Source organism: Scylla paramamosain, chromosome 31 (assembly GCF_035594125.1).
Source record: "Scylla paramamosain isolate STU-SP2022 chromosome 31, ASM3559412v1, whole genome shotgun sequence".
Classification (NCBI taxonomy): Eukaryota; Metazoa; Arthropoda; class Malacostraca; order Decapoda; family Portunidae; genus Scylla; species Scylla paramamosain.
The window spans coordinates 16,209,000-16,229,588 of NC_087181.1; the positions used below are offsets into that span (position 1 = coordinate 16,209,000).

Here is a 20,589-nt window from a genome sequence, read left to right on the forward strand (position 1 = left end):
GAGAGAGAGAGAGAGAGAGAGAGAGAGAGAGAGAGAGAGAGAGAGAGACTGAAAATGTAAGAATGAATAATAAGAATACACAAGGAAAGAAAGTGACTAGTGTGTGTGTGTGTGTGTGTGTGTGTGTGTGTGTGTGTGTGTGTGTGTGTGTGTGTGTGTGTGTCTGGCGGATATGAGGATGAGAACTACCGCTATTTTTGTATATTCCTAGAGAGAAGCGTGAGCGCCTTGGTGTATTTTTCTTTTCCTTTCCTTTTTTCTTCGGATTAGACTGTGAAGGAGACAGAGAGAGAGTGATGAGTGGGTATTATCCTTCTTCATCCTCACTCTGCGTGTGGTGCCCAGGAGGAGGAGGAGGAAGAGGAGGAAGAAGAGGCGGTGGAGGAAGTAAAGAGGAGAGAAAAAGATGTGAAGGGAGAGGATAAAATGAAAAGTATATTTGTCTTCAAAGTGCGAGATTTATTTATTGATGTATTTATTTGTTATTCTTTTGTTTTTTTTTCGGCGATCATGACAAAAGGTAAACAAGAAAGAAAAGATCAGGTGAGGGTGGATAAGACTGTAAAATGATGTGTTGTTGAGAAATTGTCGTAAAAAATTTTGAGAAGAGAAGTGTGAAGTATATAATTATGTTGTTAGTGTTTTTCTTTTTCTTTTTTTTTCTCCAGTGCAGTGATATCATGGGAAAAAGAAAAGGAAATAGACTTATCTTGCCCATTCAGGAAACTCACCCTGAAAATGATACCGAGAATTTATTGTTTTATTTTATTTGATCTTTTATGCTATTTATTTATTTATTTATTTATTTATTTATTTTGTTTTATTATTTATTTATTTATTTTCTTTCTTTGCTGGTTTGAAGGAAAAAAATGGTGTTGTGTGATTATATAAAAAAAAAGATAAAATAATAAAAGGAATAGGAAAAGTTAAGAAGAAAAACAACAATGTGAAAATAAGATACGGAGAAGTTATGCCTTTTTTTTTCCTTTTACTGGTTTGAGGGGGAAAAAAATATTGGTGTTCTGTATGATACTAACAAGGCAAATAAAAGGAGACGGAGGAGGAAAAAAGTTAAATCGAAATACACCAAAAAATTATTCCTTTATTCATTCTATTGGTCAGAAGAAAAAAAAAAATGGTGTCATTTGTGATAATAACAAGAAAAAGTGGAACAAAAGTGGAAACAAGAAGAGACAAAAAGACGAAAAATGAAAATATGAAGTAAATGCCAACGAAATATTCCCTTTATTGATCAGAAGAAAAGAATACTGGTGTCCTGTGGGGTGATAACAAGAAGGTGAACCAGAATAGAAATAGGAAGAAACAGGAGAGCCAAAAAATAATGATAATATGAGAGATGCCTAGAAATTAATCCTACTAGTGATCATGAGAAAAAATAATCACTTCCACCATGATAATGACAAGATTAAAACTAAAAATAAAAATAAGACGGCGAAGAATAAAAATACGAAATAAAAAAAAAAGTAATTGGTGTTATGTACGATAATAACAAGACTTGCATAAAAAAAAAAAAATACATGAATAAGTCGTAGAAGAATAGCAGTATCAAAAAGGCACACATTGTAATATATTTTATACATTGATTCACAACGTAAATGGAGAACATTCTTTAAAATTACCTGCTTTTATATCAGCATTCCATACATAAAAACACGTAGAAAGAAAAAAAAAAGTTATAAAAGTGTACAATTATTAAAAAATCGCAAGGAATGAAAACGTAACACTTGTAAGAATATAAACGTCATGGCTTAGGATACATAAACTTTGAATGAGGTGAATGAAAGGTAGATAAGATACAAAGATAGATGGTGAAGACAACCGTGAGATGCAGGAGACAGAGAGAGAAGGGGGAGAGTTTGAAGAAGACTTAGTTGAGCAATCACCTCTCCCTCTCCCTCTCCCTCTCCCTTAGAAGGATCATGGTACAAAGAGCCTTTTCCCTCCTTCCTTCCCTTCTTCCTTGCTCCTTCCTTCTTCCATCTTGATATCCTCCACTTTCTCTCTCTCTCTCTCTCTCTCTCTCTCTCTCTCTCTCTCTCTCTCTCTCTCTCTCTCTCTCTCTCTCTCTCTCTCTCTCTCTCTCTCTCTCTCTCTCTCTCGCTCTCTCTCTCTCTTTTGCTACTAGTTCTGAGAGAAAAAGAGAGTGAGAGTGAGAAAGAGAAGGGGAAGGGAGAGAAGGCGTGAAGGAGATTGTGAATAGAACCTTGTTGGGAGGAGGAGGAGGAGGAGGAGGAGGAGGAGGAGGAGGAGGAGGAGGAGGAGGAGGAGGACAGAATGCCTCATAGTTTGAAAGTGAACGAAACCCAATATGAAAGTTTATATTAATTTTATTTTTTGTATTCTTATTTTTCGAGGTTTCCGTTTTCTTCATTCCCGGAACAAGAGGCGGAGGCGGTGACAGCTTTAAGAGGATGGAACAAATCAGAACAGAATGCAAGGGAAGCTTTAATAAATCTGGGAATCTATATTTGGCTGTCCCTATATATATATATATAGACTTATTTCCACACACTCCCATCATTCCCATCCATGAATTCATCTGGTCTGAAGCCTCCAAATGTTAATAACTGTCTGAAACTTGATATTTCATTTAATTAGAGTATTTTGTGTGAAATGAAAACTGCATTCCCTGTATCTGAACGTATTTCCATCTATCACTACCCTCCCCCCCCTCCCCCCGTGAGTTTATGTAATTTTAACCGTTTGTGTAACCGTTAATAATTATGACACTTGATCTTTCATTAAACCTAGACAACTGAAAGTGAGAGAAAATAGAACTCTGGGGAAATTAATACTGCATTCCTTATATCTGGATCTATTTTTTCTGCCATTCCCGTTCATAAATGTATCTAATCGTAACTTTAATTATCTTTACTATATTGTCTATTTGACACGGTTTTAATTGAACTAGAAAGGAAAATTCCACTCCCTGTAACTGAACCTACTTCTCTATCTATCATTCCCATTCACATATTTACCTAATAATAACTTTCTAATTATTGATGACTATTTGACACTTGGTATTTCACTGATCTACTGTCACTGTTATCACCGTCCCTAAATTTATCGTATGCTAACTCAAACTTTTACTAAGTCACTTGATATTCAACCCTAGACTAAAACTGGAGGCACAAAAAAGGTTTATCTACTTCATTCTTTATGCTTGGATTTCGTCATTTAAAAGCGTGTTTATCCTGAACTTTTACCGCAACATTCTATTTAGGAGGAAAAGCCAGAGCAGACAAAGGGTTGAAGCTTCTTATTGGCTTTGTAAGGAACATGATGAGTGAGTGAAATATTAAGCAGAATAACAGGTGCTCAGATAAGCATTACTGAAACAGTAATGTGTCAGGCTCGATATATATTTGGGTTGGTTTTTAATATTTTTCTAATGAAGGTGTTTGTCAGTTATTTTTAGACAGGTAGCAGCGAGGCGTTTATAATAACCTGAAAAATGGGCTTGTAAATATATGTTTTTCCAATGCCTGGATTATTGACGGAAATATTTTAATAGCCTGCAGCTTAACCGTTAATTGCTCTTTTGTAAACAAAGTCCTTCAACTAATTATGTTAATCTCCCTCTCTGGAAAGGAAGCTCTTTTCTGAACCGATATTTTTCCATATGGACATACTTTATAAAGCACCAATTTCTTTATACATGATGTGTTCACTTTCTTTATTCATGTGTTCCTTACAAGCCGATCTTTTCTCCTTACTAAAGTTTGTTCGTAAGGAAAATCTTCTAAATTCGTAGTTTCCATAAATTTTCCTTAGAAACACCGTCTTTTCTTTAGCCATGTAAGTTTCTTCATAAGCAAAGTCCTGTGAATACGTAGGATTTCATGAAGACGTTGGAAAGACGAAGTTCTTTATCGTAAATTAAGTGTATTTTTCTTAGAACTTTCCTTCACCGACGAGTGTCAGTTTTTGGTAAAGAAAGTCCTGCTTCCACGTGAATCTTAGCCAGGGATCAAGGCGAAGCGTAACGACGCCGCGGGTTCGCTGCCAAGATGAAGAGCATCGGGGGTGTTGCGGCCAAACGGCGGGGAACCTTCACTCACTCACTGCCTTTAGAGTCTTCCTCCAATTTTGAGTCATTGATCTCCCAGAATCGATGAATTGCAAAGTGTTTACAGTCCTTCAGGAGATCAGAGGATGGAAGATTTAAGAGCTGAAAAGGAGATGCGGAGAAATTGGTTCTCAAATAGCATGGTGTACGAATAGAAAAGACTTAGAAATTAGGTCAGTAGGGAGCTTTAAAAGAAAATTGGACGGATTTATAGATAGGGATAACGGCAATAGACATATTTTATACAGGAACTGCCACATGTAGACCTGATTGCCTCTTGTGCTGCTTCCCTTATTGGAGTTAATGCCAAGAGCTAATCGACTTGTGGCTTCCAGTGTAAGACCTTCACTTTCCAACATCAGGATGGCGTTGATGCGTTGCACACTGGGATTGCCACTTAAAGACTTCATGGGCTTTTCGCAGCTTCCCATATTTTATGTTAAGTCTAGGAAAAAAATACAGTAGTAGTTAGTGCTAAAGGACAGTGGACTTCTAAATCCTACTCCACGACTTTCAACTTCCCAGCATCAGAAAAGCGTTGATATGTTGCATACAGGGATTGCCATTTATAGATTTGATGGCTTCTTGTAGCTTGCCTTATTATTTTATATTAAGATTAGGAAAAAATTACAATAAGAGTTAATGCTAAGAATTAATCGACTTGTGTCCTTCGTTACATGACTCACCTCCCAGCATCAGGATGGCAACTGTCACTTATGGACCTAAAAGCTTCTTTGCAGCTTTTCTAATTTTCACATGTTCTTAGATTCGAAAATAAACACTTGGAAAGTCAGCGCTAAGGATTAAACTACTACTGGCTACTACAAGACTCCCTTCCCAGCACGAGAGGCGCAGGTAGTCTCCAGCACGCCCTTGAGTATCGGAAGGAAAACACTGGTAATGGATGTGACGCCTGGCTATTCCTTTGCTGGCTTCAAATACACATTTATCCACGTCACAGGGGGTTCAGGTGGCCCTTCCTTTGCATAGTGAGGGCGGCGCCGACGGGCAACCCTTTGAGCCGCCACCGCCAGGCCGCGCCACGCAGGGATGCCGGGAACCCAACAAATCAAAAGAAATCGAGCTTGACGGGAATGCCTGTAAGAATTCATATTTCGAGTCGACTTGTCAGAAATGTGGAGATTTGTATGTATATATGTATGCAAGGAGGAGGTAAGTGTGTGTGTGTGTGTGTTTGTGTGTTTGTGTTTGTGTGTTTGTGTGTGTGTTTGTCCGTATACCAGTCCGTCTGTGTGAATGTCCAGCAAATATCGGTGATTTTACTGGACGGTTCATCTGGTATAATTTTTAGAACCCATTGCTATTATCCTTTACTACCAGGAGGAGGGAACAAAGAGTCATTCGGGCTCTGGCATTGAAGGTGAATATAGCAGGAGCATCATTGGCAGTAGTGGTAGGGGTGGTGGTGATGGTAGTGAAGGCTGGAGCATGTAAGACCCCCTCCCCACACCCACACACGTACACACACACGCACAAACACGCGTACACACACCTGGCCCCCTGAAACAAGCTAATTAGCATGTCCTGTCCATTCCTTCTGGTCGGCGGGTCTTCAGAGGAGCGTAAAATGTGCCATGAATGAGACGAGGCGCCGCCATAACAAGGTGGGGCGAGATTTGTTTTCTCGAGGAGGGAGTGGTAATTAGTGGGACTGCGCTGTTTAATATTCACAGGGGCCACGAGGGTGTGCTTCAGGCGGTGCGGCGGCGTGGCGTGTTTTGGTGGGAAAGTGTGTGTGATTTTAGGGCATTTCCGGGTCAGGGGTGGTGCTGAAGTAGCCCCTCGGTTTGTTCAAGGGACGAGGGGGATTATCAGTAAGCAGGGCGTGACGTGGGTGGTTTACGAAGGGGACGTGTGTGTGTGTGTGTGTGTGTGTGTGTGGGTGAGGGGAGTGGCTGGAAACGTGTGGGTGTAAGTGAGGGGACTGGAAGTGTGTAGGTGTGGGTGAGGGGAGTGCCAGCATGATGTCACGCTTATTTCCGGGTTAGGTTTAGTTATTTTTGTTTTAGTTTCGTTAGGTTAAGTTAGGTTGTGGTCAGTAGGCTTAGGTTAGGTCTGTTAGGGTTTGCTTTATTTCATTGGTGTTCCTCTCTCCTGGTGTGTTCAGTGTGATCGTAAAGGCCTAATAATAGCTCAGATTCCTTCTATTGTGTAATGAAAAGAAGGGGATTTTCTGTTTCATTGCGCTGTATTGCCGTGCGAAAAAATCCATTGAAGTGCATTTGTGGGACTAAATAAACAGGCGCAAATGATAAGCAGTGGTAACAGAGAAGGTATGAACACAGTGATGGGTTAATGTTAGTTCATTTTCCTTGTATTGTTTGATGAAAGGAAATGTTTGTTCTTTTCCATTGCTTTGTGTGGCTTAAGTAGTGAAAATATTTTGACGCTGAAGTGAATTTGTGTATTCTTTTAGTTTCCCTTGCTTTCCCATGTTGTGTTCTTATATGCAAGCTTAGGTTATGAATGGTGGTTATATAGTATGAACACGGTGGTGACTTCTGGTTTCCTTCATTAACGTACCTTTTTTTCTTTGCAGGTACAGTTGGAATTGATGAGTAAGTGAGTGAGTGAGGGAGTGAGAACTGCACCGAGTGAGTGAGGGAGTGAGAACTGCACCATCACACATGCCCAAGGTGTATCCAGGTAAGCAAGTAATTTATTTTATATGGTTTTATTTTAGAGGATGAAGCTTCACGTGTGTCAGTCTTTGGAATATTCATTATGTACCGTGTCACTTTATTTGTTTTAGATAATATCCAGTGTGCTTTTCTTTATTTAGCATTTTTTTTCCTTTTTTTTTTATTGCTTTCTTTGTTCACATTTTTTTTTATTTAATTCGGATTCCTTGCTTTTAGTGTTCTAGTCTTACACATTTTCAAATCCTTCAATTTTATTTATTTATTTATTCATTTATTCATTTATTTATTTATTTATTTTAGTGTATAATATCAATGACTTACATGTGTATATTAGAAATCATATATATTTTTATTTACTGATCCAGTCTTTAGTGTAGAAGTGTACGAGGGAACACACACACACACACACACACACACACACACACACACACACACACACACACACACACACACACACACACACACACACACAAAACCGTTATCATACATTGGTGGCAGCGGTAGGATTCACACACACACACACACACACACACACACACACACACACACACACACACACACACACACACACACACACACACACACACACACACACACACACTGCCAGTATTGGGAATCGGGAACGGATGCTTTTGGCGGATTAAAGTAAATATCGGATGGAACTTGGCGGTTACAGTCATGATGAACGTGGCAGCTTTTTTGCTCTTAACTTTATTTGCCAAATGTAAACCTCGGGTAGAGCTTGGCATTAAGGCAGGAATTTAGTGCCTCGCTGCTTGTAATTAAGGCTGGAATTACTTTTTTCTCCTACTGCTTCTACTTCTACTACTTCTGCTGCTGCTGCTCCTGCTGGTGTTGCTGCTTCTCTTACTCAACTTTTTTTTTTTTCTTGGTTCGTTTTTATTTCTTTCATTGTTATTATTTTCGTCAATGTTTTTTTTTTCGTATTCTTCTTGTTATTGTTCTTTTTTTTGCTCCTCTTTCAGCACTACTACTATACTACTACTACTACTACTACTACTACTACTACTACTACTACTACTACTACTACTACTACTACTACTACTACTACAACCTCAAGAAAAAAAAGAAAGGTGAGGGAGAAAAGAACAAAATCGGAAATAACAAAACGTATTAACCAAATAAGAGGACAACAACAACAACAACAACAAGAACAACAACTACAACAATGAAGGTGTAAGAAGAGGAATAGTTGTAGTAGTTGCAGGAGGAGGAGGAAGAGGAGGAGGAGGATACAACAACAACAACAACGACAACAACAAAGTAGTAGTAGTAGTAGTAGGAGGAGAAGGAGGAGGAGGAGGAGCGTCAGCAGGTAGGAGGAGGCGGGAGTAATCAACATAAATCGGAGGCAGAGCATGGGCGTCGCGGCACAGACACACGGCACGCCTCCATCAAGGGCTGCGTTAATCCCACCGCCTCTGTGTTCTTAATCACCCGTCCTCGTCAGACCTACCCAGACCTGCTTCCTCTCCTGCCTTTAACTACTTGTCTTCCTCTTCCTCTTCTTTTCTCTCTCTCTCTCTCTCTCTCTCTCTCTCTCTCTCTCTCTCTCTCTCTCTCTCTCTCTCTCTCTCTCTCTCTCTCTCTCTCTCTCTCTCTCTCTCTCTCTCAATTTTCTCATCCTTCTACTTTTATTTATTTTCCTCTTTCTTCTCTTTTTTACTCCTCCTGCTTTTCTTCCTGTCCTCTTCTTCGTTTTCTCCTCATTTGCCTTGTTTTTTTCCTTCCTGCTTTTATTTCCCTTCCTCTTTCTCCTCTTTTTTTTTTCTTATTATTCCACTTCGTTTTTTCTTCCTCCTGGTTCTCCTCCTCGTCCTCTTCTTCGTCTTCTCCTTCTTCCATTTTATTTTCCTTCTCCTGTTTCTTTCTCTTCTTTTTCGTTTTCCCCTTCCTTCTCCTCCTCTTCTTCGTTTTCTCCTTCTCATACTACTTAATTCTTTCCTCCTCCTCCCTCTTCTCCTCCTCCTCCTCCTCCTCCTCCTCCTCCTCCTCCTCCTCCTCCTCCTCCTCCTCCTCCTCCTCCTCCTCCTCCTCCTCCTCCTCCTCCTCCTCATTATCATCATCATTGTATTCGTCCTCCTCCTCCTCTTCGTTTTCTCTTCTTCGTTCTTGTTGTCTTCCTTCTTTTTCTCTTCTTTGTCCTGTTTTTGGTACTCCTCCTCCTCTTCCTCCTCCTCCTCCTCCTCCTCCTCCTCCTCCTCCTCCTCCTCCTCCTCCTCCTCGCTTTTGTCCTCGTTCTTGTCTTTCTTCTCTTCTTCTCTTCCTTCTCCTCGCCTTTATCTTCGTTCCCTTTCTCTTTCTCCTCCTTTTCCTGTTCCTCATATTCCTTCTACTTCTCTTTCTACTGCTCTTTCTCATTTTCCTACTTTTTTCCTTCTTAGCTTCCTCCTCCTCCTCCTCCTCCTCCTTTTCCTCCTCTGCCTCCTCTTCATCTTCATCATCATCGTCATCATCATCATCGTGTCCTCATTTTCTTTATTTCCAAGTTTTTTTTATTTTATTTTTTTCTCTTTTCTCTCCTTTTCTCCTTTCGTAGCAGACGCCTCTTCGCGATTACCTCTTCGTTATATTTTTCATTCCTCCTTCCTTGTTTTCCGCCTCCTTCATCTTCTTCATCCTCCTCCTCCTCCTCCTCCTCCTCCTCCTCCTCCTCCTCCTCCTCCTCCTCCTCCTCCTCCTCCTCCTCCTCCTCCTCCTCCTCCTCCTCCTCCTCCTCCATCCTTCAGTCTTCTCGTTCTATTTTTTCCTTCTCTTCCTTTATTGAGTTATTATGAAATTATCTCCACCTGCTTCTCATTTCTCACCAACTTTTCCTTTCTCTCTCTCTCTCTCTCTCTCTCTCTCTCTCTCTCTCTCTCTCTCTCTCTCTCTCTCTCTCTCTCTCTCTCTCTCTCTCTCTCTCTCTCTCTCTCTCTCTCTCTCTCTCTCTCTCTCCATTTCATTCCGCCTTCTCCCTTTCCTCCCTATTTCCTCTTCTCTCACTTTATCTTATTTTCTTTATCTCTCTTCCCCTCTCCTATCCTTGCATGCACTTTTTTCCCTTCCCCTCTTCCCTTATTCTCTCTCTCTCTCTCTCTCTCTCTCTCTCTCTCTCTCTCTCTCTCTCTCTCTCTCTCTCTCTCTCTCTCTCTCTCTCTCTCTCTCTCTCTCTCTCTCTCTCTCTCTCTCTGCCAATCTTTCTATCTGTTTCTCTTCCTCTTTCATTTTCTCTTATTCATTCCTGCTGTATTACATTCGTGGGTTTCTTTTGACAGACCGAGAAAGAAAGAAAGAGAGAGAGAGAGAGAGAGAGAGAGAGAGAGAGAGAGAGAGAGAGAGAGTCTGACTGTGGTGCTCAACTTCAAATGTATTTATTTAAAGAAGTGCATTTACTAATAAAGGGAATGGGGAGAGAGAGAGAGAGAGAGAGAGAGAGAGAGAGAGAGAGAGAGAGAGAGAGAGAGAGAGAGAGAGAGAGAGAGAGAGAGAGTATTGAATGGGGATCGGAAAAACTTACTACGTTTCACTTGTACTTGCTTTATGTGTGTGTGTGTGTGTGTGTGTGTGTGTGTGTGTGTGTGTGTGTGTGTGTGTGTGTGTGTGTGTACTTTCGTTTCTTTCCTTTGTAAATTCTCGTCGAACAAAAGACAAAGAAAAAAAAGTATGTATGTTTGTACGTACGTATTAAACTCTACCTTTGTATTTCTCTTGTAGTGTTTATTTGTTATTGTTCTTGATGTTCTCGGTGTTGTTGTTGTTGTTCACCTTTTCCTCTTTCCCCTCCTCCTCCATTCTTTTTCTTATTCTTCACGTTCCTTTGCTTTATCCTCTTGTTATTCTTTATCTTTTGTTATTTCTCAAGTTTCATTCTTCTCATAATGTTTTTTTTTTTATTATTATTATTATTACCCTGTTTGTTTCCTCTTGGGTGTCCCCTTTCCTCTCCACTTTTTTTTCTCTCTCTTGTTCTCTGTTTTCCTCTCCTGTTCTCCCTTTTCCTTTCTTCCATTAACTTTTTTCCTTCTGTCTCATCCTTTGCTCTCTCTTCTGTTCCTGCTCTCGCTTCCCTTTCTCCTCCTTTCCTTTCCTATTCATTTTATCTCCTTTTCTCCTTCTCTCCCCCCACCCCAAAAAAAAACGAGAATTGAGGTATCTGCTCTGCTTTACTTCCTCCTCCTCCTCCTCCTCCTCCTCCTCTCTTTCACTCCTTGTCCCTGCTCTCTTTTCCTTCGGTTTCTTATTCATCCTCATTTCCTTCTCCTCAGAAACGCAAAACTGATGTCTATGCTCTCCTTTACTTTCTTCTGCTTCCCTTTTCTCGTCTCTCCCTTTTCTTCGTCATCTCTCTGTCCTTATAATTCCTTGTATTATAGACCTTGAACTTCTTTGGATATCCTTTGTATACTGTTACCCTCTCTGTCACTGCTCCTTTCCATCTCTCCTTCTCACGATCCAAGATTTCAGTGATGTATCCCCGTGTTCGCTGAGTCCTCGCGTCCCGAACACCATGCGGACACGGGCAGAGCGGGATTAATAGCGGTGCGTGATGCGGCGTGATACCTGTGAATAATTTAGAGATGACGATGACTAATGGTCCTTCAGTAGCGACTATTAGCACGAGGGTGTTACGAAGTTTAATTGGTCCCCGAGTTCTGTTGGTATCGATTGGTGATGGTGCTGGTGCTGGTGCCTCTGGTGCTCCTCTTGCTTGGCTTGTCTTGGTCTCTCTCTCTCTCTCTCTCTCTCTCTCTCTCTCTCTCTCTCTCTCTCTCTCTCTCTCTCTCTCTCTCTCTCTCTCTCTCTCTCTCTCTCTCTCTCTCTCTCTCTCTCTCTCTCTCTCTCTCTCTCTCTCTCTCTCTCTCTCTCTCTCTCTCTCTCTCTCTCTCTCTCTCTCTCGTCTGCCTGCCTTGTCTTGGTGTTGTGAGGTTTGGTTAGGTAGGGTGTGCTTGGGTTTGCTGGTGGTGGTGGTGGTGGTGGTGGTGGTTGTGGTGGTGGTGGTGGTGGTGGTGGTGGTCGTCTTCGTCGTTTTTCTCCTTTTTTTTCTTTATTTTTTTTCTCGTTTTTCACAAATCCTCATCTTTATTTTTTATTCTTTGTCCTTATTTTTTTTTTCTTTTTTCCTCCTCCTCCTCCTCCTCCTCCTCCTCCTCCTCCTCCTCCTCCTCCTCCTCCTCCTCCTCCTCCTCCTCCTCCTCCTCCTCTTCCACATCGTCTTTCCATAGAAGCCACACACACACACACACACACACACACACACACACACACACACACACACACACACACACACACACACACACACACACACACACACACACAGAGAGAGAGAGAGCGAGAGGGAGAGGGTTTAGAGGAAAGGCATCCAATATTTACCTGTTGTGTCCTTAATTGGATGCTGGCTCACCTTTAGTACACTGCATCGGGAGCCTTCAAGAGTACCCTGCACAACTGATGGGCTGGAAAGAGGAGGAGGAGTCTTAGGGAACTTATCTGGTGCATTTGTTGAGTAAAAGGAGAGTTTTTTTTTTATTAAATTGTGGGTCGGTTGATGGATTGAGTGAGCGAGTGACTGGTTGCCTGACTGATTGTTTGGTTAATATAGAAGTTGATTTGTTAACTTATTGATTAACTGAGTGATTGGTTGACTGACTGACTGACTGACTGACTGACTGACTGACTGACTGACTGACTGACTGACTGACTGACTGACTGACTGACTGACTGACTGACTGACTGCCTAATTGACTGACATGTTGAGTAATTGACTGGTTGACTTATTAACTTATTGGTAAATAGACTGACTGATTAAAGAACACTAAGTAACTGAATGAGTAAGTGAATATTTGACTGACGTGTTAAGTGATAGACTGGTTGACTTACGGGTTGATTAGTTAACCTGCTAACATGTTGACTCATTGACTGACTGATAGACTGACTGAATGAGTGATGAATTGATTGATCTTTCACACATCTTAAAGGTAAAAAAAAAATTAATGCAAAAAAAAGTAAATAGTAAGTACATTACAGTAGCGTAAAATACACAAAATCAAGCTTCAACTTTCTCTCTTTCCTCTCCTGTGTCTCCCTGCAAACAATTCTCACAGTACTAGGAAGGTGAATAAAAGGAAGACCATAGGAGTAAAACACACACTATTCTACGTTTCTTATCACAAACACCAACAGGAAACTCAGAACATCACACCCACTTCTAATATTCTTGGGCGTAGCTTGCTCATCCTTTGTGTTCTGCAGTGTCTCCTCCTATCCCTCGCTCCCTCATGGTGAAAAAAAGAGATGAAAAAATAATGAAGTCTCCAGCCTACCTAAAACTTTGGTAATGACTTCTGCCTCCGTCTCGTCATCTCCCAAATGTGAGTAATAAGAAATTATTAGCCCAGTTGGCGGCAGTTAAGAGAGAGCAGAAGTTAGCGGTGGACGAGCAGAGAGAGAGAGAGAGAGAGAGAGAGAGAGAGAGAGGGGTATTCTAGCTTAGGATTTTTTCACATTTCCTTTATTTTCTGCGATTTTTTTTTTCTTTTAATCTCTTCTTTCGTCTTGTCTTGTTATAGTTTCTTTGTTTTATGTTTTTATGTTTTATGTTCTTTGTTTTACCAGGAGGAGGAGGAGGAGGAAGAAGAAGAAGAAGAAGAAGAAGAAGAAGTAGAAGAGGTGAGGTTTTCGTTGCTGCCGGGCAAGTAGGAATTGGAAAAGAAGAAGAAGAAGAAGACGAAGAGAAAGAGGAAGAGAGGGAGTCTGTGTGAGGTGGGAGGAAGAGGAGGGAAGACAATGCAATTCCCTGCTAATCCTTTCTCTCCAGTGGTCTCAGTTTTGGATCGTCTTCAAAGCCTCTTCAACTCTCCTTCACACTCGTCACAAAGGAACCCAGTAACCTAGTCTTGAGAATCAATTAGAATCATTTTTTCCCTTTTTTCATCCTTTTTTTTTCATCCGTTTTTTAATCTTAGTAATACTGGAGCTATTTGTCTTTTTTTTAGGTATTGGTATTTTCAGAAGAGGAGGAGGAGGAGGAGGAGGAGGAGGGGTGGAAGGAGGATGGGATGAAAGGGAGCAGAAAGACAGGGTGAAGGAGGGGATGGTGGGATGTGGTGAAGGGTGAATGGGGGGAGGAGGAGTAGGAGGAAGAGGGAGGGAGGAGGAGGAGAAGGAGGATATAGGAAATACATACCAGGAGAATGAAGAACAAGAGAGGGAGAGAAGACGTATTGGAAAAAGGAGGAGGAGGAGGAGAAGTGGAATAAAGTACGAAGAGGAAGAAGGGAAAGAGGAATACGTAGAAAAAAAAAACTTGCGAACAGGAAGAAGAATAAAGTGATACTAAATAAAAAGGAGGAAAATGAAAACGAAGAAGGAGAGGATGAGAAAAAGACACAAATGAAGAAAAAAACAGTAGAAGTCTTTTTTTGTCCTTTAGTAGTAGTAGTAGTAGAAGTATTGGTGATGTAGTGGTAGTAGTAGAAGTAGAAAAAGAAGTGGTGGTGGTGTTGGCGGTGATGGTGGTGGTAGTGGTGGTGGTGGTGATGGTGGTAGTAATACAACTATCAGCACTAATATAACATGCCTGCGAGTGTTCATGCGGGTACCTGAAGGGAATCATGCAGCGAGGACTTTGTATTTGCATAGAGACGTAAAACAGCGCGTGTAATTAATATTTATGTGTTGGGTAATAAATTTCATCAAGAGCTGTAATTCATTATGGTTATCACACCGGCGGTACGCGACTTTCAACAGGCAAACTTTAGACAAATGTGCGCTCCTGTACATCATATTTTTTTTTTTTTTTTTTTTTTTTGGGTGGGTATATTTATGCGTACAAATATGAGGGAGAGGGAAAAGGGATGTTTTTTTGTTTTTTTTGTTTTTTTTGTTCATCTATTTTATTTATTATAGTTTCGTTGGTCGTTATTCATTTTTTTTTTTTGTGTGTTTATTTTTATGATTTTTTTGTTCTGTTTGTGTGTGTTTTTAATTGATAGCTATAGAAGTCTCTCTCTCTCTCTCTCTCTCTCTCTCTCTCTCTCTCTCTCTCTCTCTCTCTCTCTCTCTCTCTCTCTCTCTCTCTCTCTCTCTCTCTCTCTCTCTCTCTCTCTCTCTCTCTCTCTCTCTCTCTCTCTCTCTCTCACACACACACACACACACACACACACACACACACACACACACACAAAGAGAGAGAGAGAGAGAGAGAGAGAGAGAGAGAGAGAGAGAGAGAGAGAGAGAGAGAGAGAGAGAGAGAGAGAGAGAGGCGTCTCACGTTCCTGGGTTCTCCTCGGCCCAATACGGAATGCAAATATAACAAAAGCAAAATACTTTCACCTTTTCACTGGACCGAGAGAGAGAGAGAGAGAGAGAGAGAGAGAGAGAGAGAGAGAGAGAGAGAGAGAGAGAGAGAGAGAGAACCTTCCTTCTACTCCTACTCCTCCTTGTTTTAACCCACCACCAATGTTTCGAGGCCCTAGTGAAAAGCAAACTCAATACTGAAGGTTTTTGTGTGGTGGTTGTGGGTGGTGGTGGTGGTTAAGAACAGTATTCCTTGTATTTGTATTGGTGAGTCTGATGTGATTGTGGTGGTGATGGTGGTGGTGGTGATGCAAGGCAGGTGTATTTGGTAGGGGTGATGTAATTGGTTAATTTTATGGTGGTGATTATGATGTTTGTAGTGGTGGTGGTTGGGGTGATGATCGTCTGTGTTATCTCTAGTTGTGGTGCTGGTAATAGTAGTAGTTAGTGACGAGTGGATTGTGGTGATGGTGATGAGAGTAGTTACAGTAGTTGCAGTAGTAGTAGTAGTAATAGTAGTAGCAGTGTCCGGAGTTTTGTGGTAGCAGTAGTAACAGTAGTAGTAATAATAGGAGTAGTAGTAGTGGTGGTGGTGGTAGTTGTAGTAGTAGAAGTAGCAGTGAAATTATTGAGGCAGAAAAATACCTGCTTCTTGTGATTTTTTTTTTTTTTTATACTTCTGTCCCCCCCAAAAAAAATCTTGATACGTTCTTCGTTTCTATATTGTTTCCCTTGCCTTCTGCTTCCCTGTTTTCCTTTTTGGTTAAGATTCCTCAAGATTTTTTTCCCCCACGAGAGGTAGATATCCTGTTTTTTTCCTTTTTTTCCCTTTTTTTGCGGTCAGGTCCTTTTCTGGTTGAAATCCCTCCACTTTTTTTCCCGAATTTGTCTATTTCTTTTCCTTTACCTTTGTCTTTTGAGAATAGTATAATTATTTCTTTTATCTATGTATTCATCGTATTTTACAAGACCTGACTTCTCTTTGTTTACCTTTTTTTTTTTTTTTTAATTGTGCATTCATCCCTTGCGAAACCACACCTCAGATTTACTTATTCATTTTTTTTTCTTTCGTCTGTATTCGTGCGCAAAGATTCGCCGGCTAAGCTTTATTCCGAAATGCAGCGGAACTTTCACCTTTTGATCTCGCCTGTCAATTTCCCGCCAGGTGGTAATGTACTGACATCCATGATTGATATTCGCGGCTGAAATATACCACGGAAAAAGATCGACAAATAGTGTTTTTCGCCGCCTTTCTCTTCGCTTCACTAGTGGTGGTGGTGGTGGTGGTAGGTAGGTAATAGATGTAGTAGTTGTAGTTGTTTTTGTTTGTTTGTTGTTGTTGTTGTTGTTGTTGTTGATGTTGTAGTGTTTTTTTTTCATACTAACTCATATTTTCTATTTTTTGGCTGTTTTTTTTTTTTTTTTGTAGTAATAGCAGTAGTAGTAGTAGTAGTAGTAGTAGTTGCAGTAGTGGTGGATGAAACGTGTGTTTTTTTAATGCTAACGCTTATATTTTCTATTGTTTTTCGCTGTTTTTAGTAGTAGTAGTAGTAGTAGTAGTAGTAGTAGTAGCAGTAGCAGCAACAGTAGTAGTAGTAGTAGTAGTAGTAGTAGTAGTAGTAGTAGTAACTGCAACATAAATACATATGTTTACTTCATTCTAACACATTATTATTATTTCGCTCAGTGCAATACACTTTTGCAAACATTTACGAGTTCATTTGAGCAATAAGCTTTGACTCGAGTGACTTGTGTGAGGAATATAATGAAACTGAGAGAAGTGAGAGAAGCGACGGGCGAGGGGAGGACATTTTATGGGGCGAGTGTGGGAAAATGTTTGCACGAATTATGTTCCACGTTTTCAGAAATGACATGCGATGACCTTCACAGCGAGGAGGTGAAGTAAAGGCGCAAATTGCTAGAAATTGATAGTTTATAATTTGTTGCTGGGTAAATTTTGGCGTGGCGGAGTGAAGGAGGAACGAACCAGCCAGTGAGTTGTGTGCAAGTGTTTGATATTGACTGGAAAGATCGAATGAATGATTCAGCTGTCATATGTTTGGGAAGGGAGTGTTTGGGGATTGTGTATTAAAGTTTTGTCCTAAAAGATCCAATAAATATGATCATTGTGATACGTAGAAATTAAATGTTTGTTTTTAGTTAGATCGAAGGAATAATATAACCAGTCACATGTTTGGAAGTGCAATGGTTGAGAATTATGCACTGAAATTTAGCTTTGAAATATGTAATGGACAATATAAGTGAGAGTGGAGATTAACTGTATGTTCCCTTGTCATAATTTTAGTTAGATCGAACAAACAATATGACGAGTGAGTTGCATGGAAAGAAAATGGTTGGGAATTACTGCCTCATGTTGAAATTTGGCGGGAAAGATGAAATAGAAAATACGACTGGTCCGTGCAAATGATTTATTTCGGTCATTGCTTGTTTGAATTTTAGTTTAAAACGTGGAATGAACAAGTGAATTATATGGAAAAGGAAATGTTTGAATTGCTGTTTTACTAAGAATTGACGTGAAAGATAAACAGTTTAACAAGAGAAATACGTGGAATTAGTGTTTGTGTCACTGCTTATTACAATCATAGTTTAACCTACGAAATACACAATTAATCAAGTGAGCCATAAGGAAAAGAAATGCGTGAATCACTGTTTTGACAAGCTTTAACTTAAAAGGGAAAATAGACAACATGACAAAGCAAATACGTGGAAGTAAAATGTTTGTTTCCTTGTTAGAATTTCACTAAGCTTAACAGATCGAATAACCAACATGACAACGGAGGTAAACAGAAATTAAATGTTTGACAACTAGTATCATCCGTCAAAATTTCGCTTAAAAGATGAAACAAGCAACATGATAGGAGATACGTGGCAATGAAATGTTTCCCAACTATTGCTTTCTAAAATGTGCTTTGATCAATGACAAACAGCGTGTGAGGCGTGCAGCAACAGAGGCAGTGTGTTTCAAAGGGCTTTTTCCTGGGAAGTCAAGTGGTGTGGCTTGAAAAAGATTGAATAGTATGGCGCTTGTTACTTTATCCGAGTCGTTCCTGGTGGTTGGGCGTTGAGTGAATAAATCTACAGGGACCGAAATGTTTGAATTACTTTTCGTCCCTTTTGTTGTTAGTAGTGTCTTGTTAAGTTAAATCTGAACTTGTACTAGACCTGTTTTTTTTTATTTTATTTTTTTTTATGTAGCATTTATTTATATCTTTTTTTATTTGTGTGTATACAAATATAAATCCATAACATGCAAACATGAACTAAAATTTAATATCATTCATTCAGTTTCCCCTCTTTTTTTTTTTAGTTTACCCTTCAGAAGCCAAAGTTAGCAAAGCACATAACACGTATTCACTGACATCAAAACCTAACACATTTTCACTTACACCAAAACCTTTTCTTAAACTACAATTATGCTTCTGACAACTTCGGCCTTTACCAGAAACATTTTACTCACTAACTAATTTCCTCCTCATCGTCAGGTACCAAAATCTTTCATACTTTATTTCCCTTCACATCTGAACATTCATACCAACATTTTTACTGTTAATTTCTGTATGTCCACCAAACACCCGAAACACCTGCCTCGTGTAATTAAAGATAGAAGCCCAGCAGGTGTATACAAGGCAGCGGGAGGGAGGAAAGGGCGCGGAGACAGCTGGAGGAAGATATATTTGAAGGGACACGTAAATGCTTTGGAGTGTGTGTGTGTGTGTGTGTGTGTGTGTGTGTGTGTGTGTGTGTGTGTGTGTGTGTGTGTGTGTGTGTGTGTGTGTGTGTGTGTGTGTGTGTGTGTGTGCCGTCCAACATGAAGCCCTCACACCATCTTCCGTTAGCTAGACACGCGACACTTCCTCCTCCTCCTCCTCCTCCTCCTCCTCCTCCTCCTCCTCCTCCTCCTCCTCCTCCTCCTCCTCCTCCTCCTCCTCCTCCTCCTCCTCTTGTTAGACTGTTCCGTGACAATGTTCCTACTCCTGCTGCTTCTGTTTCTCCTCCTCTTCATCCTTCTCCTTCCCTGCCGCCTTCTCCATCAATACCTCTTCTCTTCTTGTTCTTCTTCTTCCTCTTCCTTATCCTCTTGTTTGGTTTCTTTGTGTTCATATTAATCCTGTACACAACAATCATTTTATTTCTCCTCCTCCTCCTTCTCCTCCTCCTCCTCCTCCTCCTCCTCCTCCTCCTCCTCCTCGGTTTACAAGACAATATAAGTTAGTGTTTGCAGTACTATGAGTAAGAGGAGGAGGAGGAGGAGAGGAGGAGGAGAGAAAAGAGGAATGGTAGGGAGGAAAAGGTTGAATATGGAGAACAACAGTATTATTATTATTAGAGGACAAAAATTCCCGCCAAACACACAAAGGCTGGATGAAGAATCTATTAATTAATTTGCACGGCGGTATCACATAATAAGAGTTAACTAATTAATTTGACGGCGAAAACTTCCACTCGCGCGTGAACACCAAACACACACACACACACACACACACACACACACACACACACACACACACACACACACACACACACACACACACACACACACACACACACACACACTAGCAATATTTTCCACGCTGCGTTTCCTTGCTATTCCTTTTCTTTTCCTTTTCTTTCCCTTCTCTTCCCTTTTACTCCCCTCCCTTCCTTTGTCTATATTTCCCTTCCTTTGTTCATTCCTCCCTTGCCTTACTTTCCCTTTTCCTCCCTTTCCATCCTTACCCTCCCTTCTCTTCTTCTTTCCTTTTCTCATATCTTCTCGTCTCTTCTCTTTTCTTCTATTCCCTTCCCTCTTCTTCTCATCCCTTCCCTTCCAATGCCAGCTTCGCGCCTCTCCTTGTCTCCATTACCAGGGCTTGTCTATGAAGGCGGCCAGGCGTCAGCTACAAGTGATACACAGTACACAGGTTGAGATATGTATGTGTATTCAGTCGTTTTACCTGTAGTATGTATCTTGGGTCCTTGTCTCTGTGTGTCCCTGTGTCTCTTGTGTCTCTGGTTGTCCTTATTATTACAAAGCTGGTGTGTTTGTTTTTTATTTGGTTTTGTTTGTGTGCGTGGTGGTTTGCTTGTGTGGGTGGACAGATTGCTAGATCGACGGATAAATGGATGGATGATTGTCTGTCTGTCTGTCTGTCTGTCTGTCTCTGTGTGTATTTGTTCATCTGTCTGACTAGAGGAATGAATGGATGGGTGGATTAATGGTTTTCTGTCTGTCTGTCTGTCTGTCTGTCTGTCTGTCTATATCGGTCTTATTTTTCTATTTTTTAAACATTTTCCTTCTCGTTATATTTTCTTAGAGAGAGAGAGAGAGAGAGAGAGAGAGAGAGAGAGAGAGAGAGAGAGAGAGAGAGGAACAAACAAACAAACAAACAAACAAATAAACTTTTACATGTAACCCTAAGTCTGTTTCCGTGTACGTTACTGAAAGAAGCCTTGTAACAAATAGTCCTCTCTCTCTCTCTCTCTCTCTCTCTCTCTCTCTCTCTCTCTCTCTCTCTCTCTCTCTCTCTCTCTCTCTCT

General features: G+C 40.6%; 1 long non-coding RNA gene across 3 annotated transcripts in view; it reads left to right on the plus strand.

The window, feature by feature from the left end:
* The window catches only part of LOC135088719 (uncharacterized), a 60,730-nt gene extending 47,049 nt beyond the window's left edge, over window positions 1-13,681 (plus strand). Inside the window, exons 1-4 of one of the 3 annotated variants that reach the window (XR_010261092.1) lie at window positions 2,773-4,987; window positions 5,081-5,190; window positions 6,651-6,757; window positions 13,372-13,681. This is a non-coding gene — a long non-coding RNA (uncharacterized LOC135088719). Of the gene's footprint in view, window positions 1-2,772; window positions 5,191-6,650; window positions 6,758-13,371 lie in introns of those variants that run through there. The other 2 variants (XR_010261091.1, XR_010261093.1) reach the window with 2 other exon arrangements.
* The last annotated feature ends 6,908 nt before the right edge of the window (window positions 13,682-20,589 follow it).